The sequence below is a fragment of the Sporothrix schenckii genome (genome assembly GCF_000961545.1).
Source record: "Sporothrix schenckii 1099-18 chromosome Unknown Cont46, whole genome shotgun sequence".
Taxonomy (NCBI): Eukaryota; Fungi; Ascomycota; class Sordariomycetes; order Ophiostomatales; family Ophiostomataceae; genus Sporothrix; species Sporothrix schenckii.
This window is the reverse complement of record NW_015971147.1, coordinates 319,521-336,186: the sequence shown is the minus strand read 5'-3', so window position 1 is coordinate 336,186 and position 16,666 is coordinate 319,521.

The window sequence follows — 16,666 nt, the reverse complement described above, 5'->3', positions numbered from 1 at the left end:
AAGAAAATGTGAGGAACTACCCAGATATCTAGTTTGGCGCGAAACGGTCGCTGCTCTGTGAGTAAGGAACGGTCGAGAGAGGTTTGCCGAAAGTGCTTTAGCGTGTCTAACAGGTGGAATTGGTACAGCAGTGGGCTAAAAACGGAGTGCGGCGAGCTTCGTTGAGCTCAGACAGGCAGTGGCACAATGGATTACGGAGTGAGGCACACTAGGTCGGTCGCGCTTGCCTGTTTCCCCCCCCTCCCCTTGAATTTTTTTTTTTTCTTTTGGCGTGGAAATCTTGGGAAGGAGCAAAGGGGCGCCGCAAAAAAAGTAGGTGAATCATACTTGACAAGGGTAGACAAAATGTTCCACTCTGAGCAAAAAGAAAAAACAAGCCACCACGGACAAGGAGCTTAATTGAATACGTCGTAGGGCACCATACTTTTTATCGTAATTATACAACCAAATAAAGAGCCGATACTTGGGCGCAAAGAAGGCAGTGGAAAAGGGCTCCGTACCAGGTCCTTCCTTGCGAGCGTCAGGCCGCTTTCACGTCATTGGGTCGCAACTTCCCTTCACCGCAACATCGGCGCCTTGGTCGCCTGGCTCACCTTTGCCGCCCAGCGATCCAGGGAAAGAGCAAAGGCGAGTCACAAGGAAGGCGGGAAAGGGGAGGAGGCCGAGAGGTGACGTTGGAATGAGGCAGGCGCGGCCGGGGCGTGGCAGAGAACGGTCTCATGAGCAAGAGCCGCTGGATCTTTTGAAAAAAAAAAAATTTGGTAACAGACGTCACATCACTCCGTCTGGTCGTAAACGAGAAACCAAGGCAGAGGGTACGGTGTACGTTTGTGGAGATCAGTGGAGACGTGCGGTTCGGCCTTGTTCTGCACTAGCATGGAAGCGACAGGGGGCAGAGAAGGAAGAAGGGGGGAAAGAAGGGCCACCGAAGGAGAAGAAACACAGAAACGAGGGGGGTGACGAGGAGCTGGGACAGGAGCCCGTTTTTTCGGCCTTTTTATCTTAGTTGTTTTCCATGGAGGTGGGTGCCGCCCTTGTACGATGCATGCCGTACCTTCCTGTGCTTCCCTCTTTTTTAATTGATTCTCTCATTTGAGCCCACCCCCCCTGCTACCTTCTGAAACCACGTTCTGAGTAATAGTCTGATAGTAACGGAGCTTCTGCAAAACGGAAAGGATGGGCTCTGAGTACGCGCAAACCAACCAGCCAACCAACCCACCATCACCTTGGTAAAATAACAACACTGGCACTGGGCAGACTTGTCTTACCTGGTTTTTTAGTCCATTACGTTCTCGTCCCCCGCGCTCATAACACAACACGCGCGCGGGCGCGCAACAAAGAGCAGTGGTGTCAATTGTGTCGCACGCCAACCGTTTTTTTTATGTTGCTTTGGGTGTGCCTTCGCCCGGGACAGTTGCTCCTTCCATTGTCTTCTTTGCGCCGTCACATTTTGTCTTGTTTTCATCACCTTTCATTCTTTCCTTGATCCATCATGCCTTCCTTGTCTGGACAATGCTATTGCCTCAATTTCCTGCCACGGAACGTTCCTTCCCTGTATGCCTCATTGTGCTTTTTTTTTGACCTTGTATTTTTCGCCTCCCACCCCTTTTTCGCTTTCGTCTGTTCAAGACGATTTGGTATCTTATGCCTGCCCCCCCCCCCCCCATTCCCGGAAAGAGCACCCGGGCAGGCCAAAACGGCGCTATGATTTGGTGTGGAAGTGGAAACGCTGGGCTCGCGAGTGGCTCGAGTGCCTCGAGTGGCTACCTTCCCCTAGCTCTGTGACGAGCACATTTTGCACACCGCAACACCGCTGGAGTGCAACAGCACCACCGCATTTTTGCGTCTGGAAGAGCTAGCAAGTTGAACTTGGCAGCTAGTGCCCTCGACAGGGCGAGCTTCCCCAGTGAATAGCAAGGGGGCCGCCTCGGGCCTCTTGCCCCAGAGCAACTAAAAGGGTGGATGGTCGGCAAAAGCTTGCAGTTCTTCGTATGGCGTTTTTTTTCTTCAGATGACAGGCAACGTGCGGACTCAGCGGGCGAGGAGGGACGGGGAGTATGGCGTTCAAAAGTCGGTCTGCTATGGGGGTGAAATACGAGACGAAGAATAGCACCAAAAAGAGCTTAAATGTCTACGCCATGAGGAGTACGTCGTGGGCCTTTTGTGCTCCTTTGGGCTGTGAAGATACTGTTGGGCTGGGCTGTTGCCTTTTTATCCATTTACGGGGCCTCGGGTGAAGTGCAAGGGTTATGTGCTTCGTCTCGTATCGCGATGTGGGCATTTGGAGGGAAAGTATGACAGGAAAGCGAACTTGTTGTTTAACGAGTCTTGGCGTCTATGCCCCAGTTGCCTTGCCTGCCTGCCTGCTTACTTGTATTGCTCGACGCAGGGCGATCCAAAGGGAGGACGCAAAAGAGGGCTGAAAAGAAGGTGTGCGACTGAGACTGTCTTGTCTGCCAAGAAGGGCCTTTGGCACGAACTTGCCAGGAACACAGGTACAACTGAAGGTAAGCAAGTTTAAAGTGGTTGCCAGAACACCGCCGGTTGTGGGTGCTGTTTCGCCACCTGTCACAATAAGGCCAGATACAAGTCAATACTGAAAAATGGGTGCGTGGAGTGTGCAGGAAAGAAACGGTGACCAGGAGGGTACATGATTTCTGGCCCTATGGGGTCATTTGTGGGTGTGTTTAGGCGTGCGGGTGACAGCGTCTTATCACAGATCGAAGTATCTGCGAGGTAAAGAGACAGGTGCAGGCTAGGCCATGTTTAACTTGCCCACCTGGCAGGTCTCACCAGCAGCCCACTTGCAAAGCGAATGCAGCTCCAGCAACCCAGCTGGCACGACCTTGCCAGCTTAAGTTCAGTGGCCAAGGTCGCATGCTTGTCTTTGACCGTCCATTCTGGCGGTACACATAAACGTTACGGACCTTTCAGTTTAGTGAGAATAGTTTTGCGTCTCATGTCCAGTGGCTGGAGGTCGCTATAGGTCACCAAATGCCGCTAAACTGTGACTGTCGTTGACTTTAGCAAATCCGCGGCGGTCGCTGGAGTACCGGTACTCGGGCCTATGTACCGTAAGATACGGAACAGAGATGAAAAGTGCAGGAAAGTCGCACCAACCGGCACCGTTTCGTGTGCATTGCGAGTGCGCCTCCAATGGACGAGATACGAAGTAACAAGACTTGCCAATTAAAGGCTTGTCCTCCGACCATTTCCAATCCGCCGGTTCAGCCGGGTGCGCCCAGTTAGTGGACAAGCACAAGTCCATAGGCAAGCGAGGCCAGTGACTTGTCGTAAGGAGTAATGATAGTCCATCAAGTCAAAGTTGGAATAGAACACTCTGAACGTCTGAGAGGGCGAGACGATCCCATGTTTATCCTAGCGATCAGAGACGGCTACCACCTGTGATTCTTCCGTGGTTTTTTCTTTTTTATTTTTTTTTCTTCTTTTTATTTTTTTTTTATTTTTTTGGGGGCGGAGGAATCCGTCAAAAAGTCCAAAAGTGGGCATATTTACATATACTTAGATTGCGATGCGATGCCGATCCGGGGACTTGGTCGGCTGTCATGTCAAAAAGAAGGAGTCAGGCTTTCAGGGTCCGTCATGATGATGGACAAGACGGGAGAAAGCCCTGGCAGACCAAGGAAAATGCCGGCGCCAACGTCTCAGGATGGCGACGATCGAGGAAGAAGGGCGAGACGAGCGATTGGAAACCACGAAGCCATGGAGCCATGAAGCCATGGAAGAAATGTGCCATTTTGAAAAGAGGCAAAGATTGCCCAATGCGGAACGAATGAAAAGGAGGAGCAGCGGCGTGACCAGTTTTTGGTGGCAGGGGTCCCGATGTGATGAAAAAATGACATGAGAGGCGACATGAAAGACGAAATGAAAGCACATGCAAAGGCCAAGAGGTCATCCAATAGTCAACCAAAGGACCATAGGCCAAAGACTAAAAGGCACGAGAACAAACGTACATGCGCAGAATGGAGGAAAAGGAGAATTCGATCCGGTGCGGCACATCGAATGGCAGAGGAGACGGGTGACGATAAGGAGAACGAGAAGTTGCTTTGTCTGTTCTTTTTCAGTTTTTCTTCCATTTTTCTTTTATTTTTCTTTAATTTTTTTTTTCGCCTTTCCCGCTATTTTGTCTCTTTCATCCTCGCCTTGCTGCATCGCATCGTGAAGGCAGCGTCAGTGGTCACTTGCCATTTGTTGGCAAGCGAGAAAAAGACGCCGTCCACAAAACTAAAAACGGCCGACAAGAACGCGGTACCCCCATCCATCCCACGCTACCACCCGCTTCTGCCCCCCTTGTCCGAATTCCGTCACTTATCTCTTGGTGTTTGCGTATTTGACGTACAAATCGGCATTAGCATGGTTATCGTGAGATTTTGAATTCGTGCTTTCTTTCGTTTTTTTTTTTTTTTGGTCAACGGAACCAACAAATCGGTAGTCGTAACGGAGCCTTCGGATATCGGCCCAAAGAGGAAAGATGGGGCGCCCAGGCTCTGCGGCGGATGTCTTGATGTCTTTGCAAACTGTGCTCCGTATCTTACGTCGTACGACGTTTGTCGTATGTTTGTCAACCAAAAACGATGGCGCCCATCACCAACCAACAGAAAAACAATGGTGCTCTGCCCCAGTCACAGCCATCACAGTGCCTTCGCTTACCCACGCCAATCCAATATATGACTCTTGCACTACCGGCCCTCGGCCTTCTCCTCACAACGACAAAAAAAAAGGTGTGTCTCAGAAGGACGCTTGCCTACGCAAGGGATGAATTAGAGGCCCACGGGGTTTCAACTGATCTTTTGGCGTGGTGAGCATTGTGCTCATGTTGCTGTCTCCCCCATCTCGGGTCAGTCTATCCCCTCCCCTGGGCTTTAGCAATAAATGCGCTAAAAATGGTGCTAGGTCGCAAATCAACTGGGGTGAAGAGGGGGTTGTTTGTCTTCTGCTTGGAACCGACCACAGTGGTGGTGCCATTTTTCAGGTTAAGTATACCGGTCCACTGTGTGTACGATATGGCCGCAGTGTTAGTCCCAACCGTATAGCCAGCCGTTTGAAACGTGCCACAGTAATGGGGGTCAGCCACAAGCCTCGTCAAGGCCTGGAAAAAGTAGAAGAAAGGGATTGGGTTGGTGACTTGGTTTGTTTTTGACGTTTTGTTTTGCATTTGCAACGGCTGCGAACCATATCATAGTTTGGCAGGCCTTTTGTTGCATCGCATTACGGCTACTGGCTACCGGCGTCGTCGTTCAGTGACATTCGACGCAACCGAGGCACCCGCCATTGTTGTTGGCTGCTTGGCACTCGTAGTCCGTAGCATGCTTCGCCCAGCTGAGCTTGCCCTTGCCCACGGTCAAACAGCAGGTATGAACCATTATGCAACATGTACGGCAATCTAACAGAATGTCGAAATCTTACTCCACAGTTCCTTCGCATGCCATGCCCAACATATCAAACAAGATGTCCATACGTGTATGCTTTTCGATGACGAAAGGCCCCGTCTGGTGAGTGCACGGCCGGAGACATGGCATGCTCCTCAAGGTTCCGTTTATCCCGAAATGTGCCTCGAGTTGAAAAGCAAGAGAGGCACGAATTTATGCTCAATGTGTGGCTGTCAGCACTAACAGCGACGCACAACGGTTTTTGGTGCCTGCTTTTTCGGGGCCTCGGGGCCTTGTCAGGCCCTGCAAGGAGTTATAAATAGGAGAGATTTAACGGGCCTTGGCACTGCCCAGCAGCTTCCGTCCTGTACAGAGGACGTCGTATTCTCTCGTTTGCCTCCGGCGCGATGTGCCCGGATCACCCCTGCTCATTGGGCGTCGAATGCGAAGTGAGGGCGGAGAATGAGACGAAGAAGGCGGAGGGCAAGAGAATCACAGGCAGACAGGGTAGATAAAGCACACAACAAGCAGGACTTGGTAAAACAACCAAACATGGGCTTGTGAGGATCCCAAGTGGCTGGGATCCACGATGCAATATCCGGCCTCATCCATTGTATGCTCTGCAGGGGACATTGTCGTCCACTTTGTCTCCTTTTCATCTGGTGTTGGCTGGTTTGTTGAAAGGCAGCAGGGCAACAAACAGCAAACGAAGACGGCCGTTGCGCGGCGCACAGCACTAAGGAACTAAAGCTCAAGCACCCCCGGTTTTGAAACAAACGTGTACTTGTACCTTTGTATCTTACATACCTCCCCTGCTCCCCATTAAAGTCAAAAACAGAAAGGGGATCGCACAATGCAGGATGACGTATTGCTCTGCCCCCCCCTGTGCCGTACAAGTACAACATACTGGGATATGGTAATGGGCAGGTGGGGCAGGCAAATACCAAAATACCCCCACAATGAGGATCTGCCACGAAGACAAATGGCAAGAGATAGGCAACGAGGCAGCGAGCCCCTTATCTTCACAAGGTCGTCATTCGTTTGCCGCAAAAACGGCCACTCCGTCGCAAAGCGAGATTTGATGCCAGCATGCACGCATCTCGTTTTTGGATGCAGAAGCGGTGTGCTCGGTGCCAGTCCACGCGGCGCTTGTGCGCGGCGCTTCGTCGTGACGTTGTGACGGTTGCGCCCCACGGGCAATGTTCCGCCCGTTTGGTTGTCCTGTTTCGGTGCGTCTTCTTCTTCTGTTACTGTGGGGGGACTTGGAGAATCATGAAAAGACCTCGCAGATCCTTAGGGGATGGGAAGATTCGGGGCAGATTCGGGGCCAGGGTGCAGGGCGCGTGACTGTCGCTCTCTGGTCCCGTCAGAAATGCCGAGATTTCGAAAATTGCAACGATACGAAATACATTTTGGCCTTTTCATCGGTCTCTAGCTCTCTCGAACCCTTGTCCGCTTTCGTATTGACTGGCAAGCGGACTCGACTTGCACTGAGCCGCTCAAGTCATCCAAGCAATCAGGGACCAGTGTCACCCAGTCACCCATTCACCCATTCACCCGTTCACCCCTTTCACCGACATTTCACCTTGCCCATCCCTCGCCCATCAAATCTCGGCTTGTTTTGCCCACGGTCATAAGCGATGGCCATGGTCATGGGAACAAAGATGCATGTGGCATCCAGACGGCGGCAGTCCAATTACAAAAACAAGACGGTCAATACACAAGGACTGCGCAGATAAGATGCGCTCGCGCATGCTCGCGCACGTGCGCGTGCATGCTGCATCGCATCGGTACGTCGCAATTGCCTGTACGCCGCATGCAGCATGCTGGCATTCTGTCGTCAGAGGGGACAAGGCAGACATGTACGAGTTCGGATTCAGAACATGCAAGGCATTGTACAAGCCGAATCCAGATGCCAGCAATACTCCGTAAAGAGGAGGGGATGGCGAACAAAGGCAGGGGATGCAGTTCTTTTTTTGTGTCTTTTTTGTCCTTTCCTTCTTCCCTCACCCTTGTCCGTCTTGTTCGTCATGGTTTCTGTTTCGTTTCTATCGTTGTTGTGATAGAGGCGCAGTCAACAAATCGCGTGCGAGATGTACCCTCGTCGAAAGAGAGGGTGGAATGCGACGTAAATACGTCGCATTGGGAACAAAGAAACGGAAAACGGCCAACCCCTGTCGACTGCTAGAACTTAGGAAAACGGAATCACAATAATTTCAACCCCTGTCGACTGCTAGAACTTAGGAAAACGGAATCACAATAATTTCAACCCCTGTCGAAAAAAAAAAAAAAAAAAAAAAGAAAGAAGAAGAAGAAAAAGAAAGCACTCAATGACGTGCACTACCTGGCCAAAAGAAACAGATAGAGCGACGAGACACCGAGGAGAGAAACCTGCACGACCAGTGGCCATAATGGCCCGGCACAATACTCGAAAAACTGTCGTTATCTAACAGACCAACATGTCGAGCGCCATGCTTTGACACGAACGACTAGCGCGGAACGAAAGACAATGTCGGTGTTCAGCACAGATGACCGTGTTGACGATTTGACGACGGCATTGCTCAAACGGGCAAGCCCTGCAGGGTTGAAGGATTCGACTGCAGTTTGCAAGCTGCCGTAGCGAGGTGCCTGGCACATGGCAGCTCTCCATGTCCGCGTTTGCGTTTGCGTTTGCGTTTGCGCGCCCACGTTCATCCTGCACCGTTTTCTTTTGTGAGCGAGTTTGTAAGCCAAGAGCACGTCGTAAGATACAATTGGAGTAGGTCGTACTGAGTACGTGCTCAAGACCGTGTCGCCAACGCCCGAAATACCACCCACGTACAGCGCCCGCTTCCTTCGTTTCTTGTCCGCTCAGGTCTGCTGTGCTCCTCCTGCTTAGCCTCTTGTTTCCGAAGAACAGGCAGCCGGCAAAGGTACATCGTAAAGGGGAAGCATCGTCAGGCGCCTCCAGCTTGTGGTGGCAACGTGGGCGGGCCAGGCCGGGACACCGTCTCTGATTGGCGTATTTTGGAAATGGGCGTCGTGTTGTACCTGAATCAGGACAGGAACGAGCGAGTAAAAGGGGGCGAACAAGCGAAACGAGCGTACGAGAAAGAGGAAATATCCCTTCTTGCTTCAACAAGGAGGACCAGTCAAGTTCTCAAGTTCACCATTCAAGTCCATGGATCTGTTGCAACTGGCTGGCCAAAACGGCCGCGAGCCCGTCTGTCTGTTCCTGTTGTGTTCCTGTTGGTGGTGTGGGCTCGTCGCTGCTTTGTCCATTCGACCTTTTTGGACAGTCACGCGGGCAAGTTTTCGAGGCAGATATCAACCCGCCTCCCCCCTCTTTTTGACACCGGAAGAATAAACTTTCTCGATGCGGTTGAATATACGACATATAGAGTCGTATTACAACCGCTGTGACGCTTCACGGAGGATGAGCGACAAGATGTTTTGATTCGCGCCTTGTCCTTTCGTTTTGTCGTTTTTTATTTCATTTGCCTGATGTTCCAACATGTCCCCAACAGACCCCTGGTCTTGACTTTCAACGAAAAGATAGGGGCCCGGCGTCAACAAAATGTTTGAAAAAAAAAAAGTAAAATTCTCATTGCCGAACTAGGGTGACAAGTGGCGACAGAAGCGAGTGCGGAAAGGGGGAGAAGACATGATGTACTTTCGTCGTCGCATCTACGGCGTTATTACCTGGTCCAGTTTGCCCCCCTTTTTGTTTCTGGCCGGGACCGGCGCCGACCGAGGGAAAGAGCCAGGACGGAATGACGGAACAGGAAACAGGGTCACGATGAGTTTACAGTGTCAAAGGGCAAGAGGTGACAGAAAAGGAAAGAATACGAGAAAAACAACGTCGTAGCGGGAAATGAAAGATGGGTGAAAAGGGAAGTAGCAAGGCGACAAAGACAAAGCGACGAGGCCAAACCCAATGGGAAGGAGAGGACCCAGAAGAAGCGAACCTGCATTCAGCAAGACCCCGAAATAGCCCACAACGAACAGAAGGAGAGTACGAAGGAGCGACGGAACGAGAAGCAAAACAAAAAAGAAAAGAAAAGAAAAGAAACACCGCAAAGGGAAAGATGCACTTGCGGGGATACGAGACAGAAACAGCAGCCTTCTCCTCAGTAATTAGGGCGCAGGAAACAACACTTCCTCGGGCCGCCAAAACGGCGAAAACGGCGGAAACGGCATCGTCCAAGCACACAAAGCCATGCCCCCCGTCTTCCTGGCTCACAGTACTTGAGCATTTTAACACTGACTCTCCATCTCGTCTTTCGTCCAACGCCAGACGCCATCTCACCCCCCTCGCGAGTTCGGCGTTCGGACGATGCCTGCTTCGACGGCAGATACAAAAAGAAGCCAGGAAACGAGTCAAGAACCGACAAAGGACAATATGTTGCCGCCTAATTGCGCTATGGCACGATTCCGGCAACAAATAAACAGCACAACGGAACACAGTACGGGGTGTTTTGGAAAGCTGTTGGATAATGCCAAGCTCGCCTCAATCCTCAGGACGCAATTGGGGAACTCTGTTGTGCATTGCTCCATGCCGAAGACTGAGCTCTGGTCGCGATCACGATCACTTCAGCCTCTCGCAGCCGTGCACAGTCCCGCGTGCCGGTACACGGGACAGAGGGTGGGTGGGGGAAACACCGACAGACCACACAAAAAGGCCCGCGGAAGGAAGGCTTCATACAGATGTCCGAAGCGCCCAAACCGCGCTGAAAAGGGACGTGTCCCAGTCTAGGCAGGAATACGCTGCAAATAGCATGGTTCAGAGTCACGATGCGGACACACAATAGGATACAACACGGACGACGTACGGAAAGACGGATCGTAAATACGGCTTTGGGCAGTGCATGCGTTCAGCCGGAGAAGACCAAGTGGACAAGAGCACCTACCTCCGAGATGCTACGACGCATTTCAACCAAAAGTGTGTCTGTCTTGCAGGATGCATTACAGTGCCCCATTCCCTGCCCACCTTTCCAAGCCCCTTTCCCATTCCCCAGCACTGACTTGGAGGGGGGAGGGCAGAAGCAAGTCATCTCACATACATGAACAGACCAGACAACCGGAGAAACAAAAGACAAAAGAGGGGAGAATGGGACATTGGCAACCTGCTGATGCGCCCGGCGCAGAGTTGCTTCAAAGGAATGCATACGACGTACGTACATAAAACAAAACCATTGCAACTTGTAAAAGAATGGGAAGGTACATTGAAAGCAAGTATACGTCGAACGCGTCATACGCCGTACTTCGTATTGTGCCAAAAACAAAGAAGAAACCAGAGTTCCAACGGGGAAGGACAGCGCCGAAAAAAAAAGATTAAACAAAGAAAAAGGCGGGGAGGGTAAGGGGAACAAAACTTTTTAACTTTTACGGTGTGTCCCACAAGGAGACGGGCTCTTGGTCGGCTAGATGTAATAATGAAAACACCTTTTTCCGCCAACATTCCCTCTCCTCGTGTAAATCTGGGGTAACTCGTCATTTGCAATGAATAATGGAGAGCAATTTCCAAAAATCCTGGATAGAGTGACCCCATTTGAGTATTGCCAAGCCGAAGCAAACATAGGAAGACAGACGCACGGGTTATGAGATGAGAGACGCCTAAATTGCGTTGTACTCACACCTTACAACGTATCTGTCGCATGTCGTCTCTACGTGAAGATGAAAAACTCTGCACAATTAAAGGACTTCACTGCGAGGTGATGAGAAGCTATTCACGTTCATATTCTCTGAAACGACTCTTTGTCAAACACGCAACAGTGGAATTTGAACTGAAAAAAAAACCGCCAGCATTGCATATATTGAGCATGGGTGGAGAATGTCGAGATATATTTAGAGTTTTAGCGTTTTGTTGGCATCGGTCGTCATGCACTTCTTCTCATTACAGCAAACCATAACCCACGACAGGGGATTAATACGAGCTGTTGGGTGCATTCGTGGAGGCTTGGGGGGTCCGTTGCAGCGGGGGCAGTACCCAAAACGGAGTGTTCAACGTGCTGATCGGCTGCCCGAGCAATTGGGCCGGCCGTTAAAGCTGATCTAGTTGTTTTTGGGGACGGTGAGGCACCTCGGCACCATAAGTAAACTGGACATCACGGAGTACAAGTGGACTAGGTATTAGTGAATGAACCCCCCTTTCAGCCCTGGTTACTTGTCGAGCTTGTGCCCGGTTGTCTGCCAAGAGCGCCGGAGGTAGAGCCAAAGAAGGGCCAAAAAGATAGCAGCAAGCGAAAGACTAACGTTAAAAAAAAAAAAAAAAAAAAAAAAAAAAAAAAAACGAGAGAAGGACCACACATGAGCACTGTCGATGTCACTGGCCCACTCACGCCCCTTTTTCAGTCGCGTTGGTTGTAATATTCAGTAATACGGAGCTCTGCAGTTTTTTTTTCTTTCTTTTCTAAACCTATATGTCCGTTCCGCGGATTTCTAAGAGAGTTCGATTCCGGGCTGCCCATCTGTGCGCGGGACCACCGAAACTGGTAGACTGCCCTAATTAAAAATCAACCGGCGCAAAGAGAAGAGACATAGACGGAGCAGTCTGAATTCTAAAACGGACTCTTGCCGGGCTTCCGAAAACGAGAATGTGTCGACAGATAGAAGGAGTCGCAATGGTGTGCGCCAAGGCTATATACGCTGAGAATGTTGCACGAAATTGCAATGGGGATACATGTCCGGGTTGGTGATTCTTTGAGCCCCCCAGAGGTGTGATCAACTTCTGCCTTGAACTTTTGTCTCGTAATTGGTTACTGTGCTTTCGATTTCTTCTTTTACGGCCCGGCTGTCTTTTGTTTCCGCTTGAACAAAATAAGCAAATCTCGATGAGCCATAACGTGTTTTTAGAGTACACCCCCCCTTCCTTCCTTCGCGCAGCTCTTCTGCGGACTGTCGGGCTGTTCCAGTCCCCAGGAGGCAGGTTACATGTAAATGCCAGGAAGGGAAAAAAACGAAAGGGGAATGCATGGTCAAAACGGAGTGTCCCTCGTCTCCCTTGCACCAGCAACTGAAACTTGGCGAAAGTGACCAGGCGAAGGGAGGCAGCTCCCCCTGGACAAAAAAAAAGCGCACTCACAAGGCTATTTAGTGGAGTTCCCTACACTGTTAAGAGTGTTACAGTGAGGATTCCTTGCTCTGTTAAAGTGCTAAAACGGTTTGTGAGTGCGCTTTATTTTGTCATGCTGGAGGCAGATATCAAAGGGAAGCGGGCAAAACGAATGGCGATCAACTACGAAAAGCGCCGAGCAGGCGACTGGGAACTAAAAGCGAAGACTCCCACCGTCGTTTCTACAAAGTATTCTGGTGAGACATGACAAGACAAGGCTTTCTCTCCACTGCTTTGACATGTCTCCACATTTGGCAACTTTTACGTGAAATTTATCCTGTCACGTTGCAATGCGCCGTCTGGTTGTCAACTCCACCAACCATCATTTCTGTCTCTCTCGTTGATCAGTTCGTGCTCTGCATACTTTTGTACTTTCATCGCCGTTTCCTGGAATCTCTCCTCCTTTTCTTCTCTGTCCTACCCTGAAAGACAAGGAAAAACCGGTTTCTTCTTCCACGAATGGACGTTGTGGAAAAACCTTTGGAATTGGTAATTAGAACATGAGCTCTCGCAGAAGCTTAAACCCTGCTGAGAAAGACCCTGAGAGATCCTGCTGTGGAAAAAGTACCCCGGCTTGGTTTCGTTTCAGACGATGGGAATCCGTCTGTTGTTTTTTATTCTCCGAGTTGAAAAATTACCGACGAGGAAAGATTATTCTCCAAAATCTCGGATGCCATTCCGAGGAAACTCTAGTACGACGTAGCGTCTCTCCTGGTTCATTTAGGACAAAAGGTTGTAAACGAAACAATTAATAGGGGTGGCCGAGAAATTTCTTTTTTTCCCCTTAAAATAAAAAATAAAAAATAAAAAATAAAAAATAAAAATAATCAACTCAAGAACAGTAAACCACAAATTTAATGACGCAGTTCTGAAGTGCTGACAGCCTCACTGATACATTTTGGTTCAGGGCTCTGCGTGTTAGTGGCCGCGCGGGCAGCCTTCTCGCCAAAACAGGAAGTTGACAACGAGTTGTCCAGAGAATACTTGAAAAAAACCCGCAAAATACCACCTCTTGTCCACCCGAGGCTGCCACGTCAACAAACCACCACGAAGTTCGCTTTCGTCTCCATAATGATGCATTGTCGCATTGCAGCCTGTCTCGGCACTCTCCTCTTCGTCAGTCTGTTGCAGATCTCTTGTCATGCGTGCTGTGCATCGTCATCCGTTTTGCTGCCTTGCCTCCATTTTCAGAGGCACAGCGTTCATCTGCATGAAATGACCTGTGGCGTATTGTCGTCATCTATGAAATCAAAACTCACGTCTGCATTGCCTCCTGTCTCCTGCCATCACGCCACTTCTCTCTCTCGACAGCCCGGCTTTCGTTTGGTTTTTGTGCGGTGTCGCGTGCTTGTCTTCTTGTCTGCTCATGTCATTCTTTAGTCCTCTCCTGCTCGGTAAAACAATCGTCAAGTGGTTGCCACATGCGACTCGTCGATCTCGGCATTTGAAGCATACGTGTAGTGGCGGCCAGTATTGGAGGAATTGCATCGGCCTCCATCTCGATGAGACGGACGAGGCGAGAAGAAGGAATGGAAAGTTTCACAGTGCAACAACAGCAACGTTTTGGCTCACACACCCTCTTCACGGGGAAGCTGGCTCTGAGGTTCCGGAGAGGCGGGGCGTATGCGTCTTTTTCCCTCTTGTTCTCTTGTTCTCTTGTTTGTCAGTGTGCCTGTTCTCTGTAAGTCTGTTCCCTCTTGCTTATCTGCGACGAAGGTGGAGGGACGGCAAACTGTTCGACAGGTCGAAAAAAGAAAAGAGGAGAACTTTCAAACTATGGTGGGGGGTTGCGATGATGGAGGGTGTCCACGTAGCGTTTTTCGTTCGTTGGCTGCTGTCAGTTGCCGCTGTCCGTCATCGAGGGGCCTATGTACAAAAGAGATACTTTGTCGTAATGGGGGGGGGGAAGCCGTAGCTGAGGCTCTTGAGTCCTGCATCTCAATTGATTTTATGCTTTATTTCTTTTCATGTTTTCTTTTCTTGCCGTTCGTCACACTCCTCAAACATGTCAAACTTTCCCAAGGAATCCTTCCTAGGCACTCTCATTGGTTGTCACCTCACTAAGTCTATCATTTTGGTTCTTTTCGGTTAGAGCGACGGGAGTGCCCGTCGCGTTGCGTTTGATGGCGGGCGACGCCGCGCGCCTTTTTCAACACGTCGCTCTGCTCGCGTTGCGCGCAAATAAACGTCAGTAACTTCAGATCTTCGCGGCCTGTCAAAACAAACCCGGACAGAAAACTCGATCATGTATCTATGCCGCTGGATAGCATTGATCGTCGACTCTTGACTGTATTTCTTTTCGTCTTTTCGTCTTCTCAATCTTTTTTATGACCCTGGTTGGCCGTGCACTTGTGACAACGCCAAAAACAGCGTCTTGCAGGCTCTGCGCTGCAAATCGTATTCACCGATGCCCTTTTTTGCATGTCCAGCACAAACTGCATGATTTGCTTACCCTGCATAGCATTCTCCTGCAGAGCATTCTCTTGCATGTTTTGTTCTGGATCACATATGCAGCTCACCCTCCGCATCACCTTTTGGGCAAGACGAAAGAGAAAATCAAAACGGACAACACACAAGAAGCAATCATTGTTCCATTGAACCGCAGATCCGCTTAGGCAGGGTCGAGAGAGGGGTGACCACGGACGACTGGCTTGTCAGGGTCGAAAGGAGAGAATGGAGTCCAGGGAAGGGGCGATAAAAAGAAAGAAAGGGAAGAAAGACGATCGATTGCGCCCCCACTAACGTGCGTCGTATTCCCGTCCGACAGAGCCCATCCAGTAAATTGCGTGAATCATAATTGTAAATTGTGAGGAAAAAGACGTCCCGGAACGGTGTGATCGTGATGCTGTGCAGCGCAGCACCTTTGTATGATGTACTGGGGCTTGTGCCAGCACACGAAAATCAAGACTGGACAGCACTGGCAGAGCAGGCTGCATGTGCATGAGAATAAGGGTCGCCCGCGACCCCCGCGGACAGACCCGTCGACTCCTTTTTCTGTGCATTCCGGGAAACACTGTACTTATGCGCCGTGGAACTCCTTTGTGTCAATCTCTTTTCGGCCTTTTGCAGATATGATCTTATTGAAACAAGGTTTATGGAAGATGCCCTTTGTACTTTACTTTTTCGCCTTGTGTGTGCCATGCCTTGTTTTATATGTACTCTGCCCTGTTTTGCTGTGCAATTTTCACAGGACGTGCCGCCGATCATATACTCTCCCTTTTATGAGGTTCTTTTTGTTGCCAATCATCGTCTCCAATGGGCTGCGGGATACCACCAAAGAAACATCCACGTATGCCGGGTGTCTTCTTGCTTCCGCCCCATGCAGCCTCGTCCCCACCATGGAGCTGTTCCGGCAGCCTGTGTCTTTATTCGTTGCCTCTTCATTGCTATCACGGGCGATCACAAATAAAAAATACCGAGAACACCACGCCATTCAAGGGTGTATGGCATGTTTACTTCCATATTTCGCCTTCGTTGATAGCGCAACACGCGAACTGGCGGTGAGAATTGTTATACAAACCGTCAGATGTGCATCCTGCCGACAGATGCAGTTTCGTGCAGGACAATTGTGCTTCCAGAGAGATGATTTGCAAAGCAGAGAGCCTCTGCAGAGAGAAGGCCGTAAGATTGTGTTGGGTTGACCATACTTGCATCCGATGTCTTCCCTTTCATGCCCTCCTCCTTCTCTTCAGCTCCTGTTGACCATCGTCCCTTGAGTAGATGCGCACTGATATGGACAACGCATCAAACCCCTCCCCCCCCTCTCTCTGCAGGTCGCCCACTCGCAGACCAGCATGTGCAGGACCAAGGTGGTTCGAAAGCGACGCCGGCCGGCCGCCTTTGATTCGAACCCTGCCAAGAGCTTGTCTTCGTGATACACATTGTCCATATCAAACAGATTCTCCGCACGCGGCTCAGTTTGCGCCTCCGCTTTTGCCTCTGTCCTGGTCGAATTACAATGTTCATAAGGCCACCTCGAAAGCAATGTCGGCATAGCAAATGTCAATAGTACCAAACGACTGACCATATTGACATTATGTAACTATAGCGCTGGTGTCTTTTAAGTCTGTATCCTCAACTTCCCCTGATATTTTCCTCAATTCCCAGCTAGGTTGACATACAAAACGGAAGCGCAACTGTCGTACGCCGCCACTCCTTGTATCTTGGATTCAACGGCTGTCAA